Genomic DNA, 258 nt, shown 5'->3' with positions numbered 1-258 from the left:
CAATTTGTTTCTGTCAAAATAATTAAATACAATATAAATGTCTTTATTTTATGACTTTTTAGCCAAGTTTTGAGCTTAATCTCTTATGTAAGCCGTCACCTACGTTGACCTTAAAGGTCCCATGGCATCAAAATGTGACTTTACGAGTTTTTTTTTAAACATTAATATGCGTTCCCCCAGCCTGCCTATGGCCCTCCCCCCTTCTCCTCCTCAAAAGCTACAGAATCAGAAATGGCACATCCTAAGGAAAGCTCATTG

The 258-nt window shown here is 37.6% G+C and overlaps 1 protein-coding gene across 27 annotated transcripts in view; it reads left to right on the top strand.

The window, feature by feature from the left end:
* Positions 1–258, top strand: part of ncam1a (neural cell adhesion molecule 1a) — a 265,840-nt gene that overhangs the window by 182,643 nt on the left and 82,939 nt on the right. The gene's annotated exons all lie outside the window — the stretch shown is intronic.

The sequence above is a fragment of the Etheostoma spectabile genome, chromosome 13, assembly GCF_008692095.1.
Source record: "Etheostoma spectabile isolate EspeVRDwgs_2016 chromosome 13, UIUC_Espe_1.0, whole genome shotgun sequence".
Taxonomy (NCBI): domain Eukaryota; kingdom Metazoa; phylum Chordata; class Actinopteri; order Perciformes; family Percidae; genus Etheostoma; species Etheostoma spectabile.
Note: the sequence above shows the minus strand (reverse complement) of the source record. Positions and strands in the feature narration are given on the sequence as shown.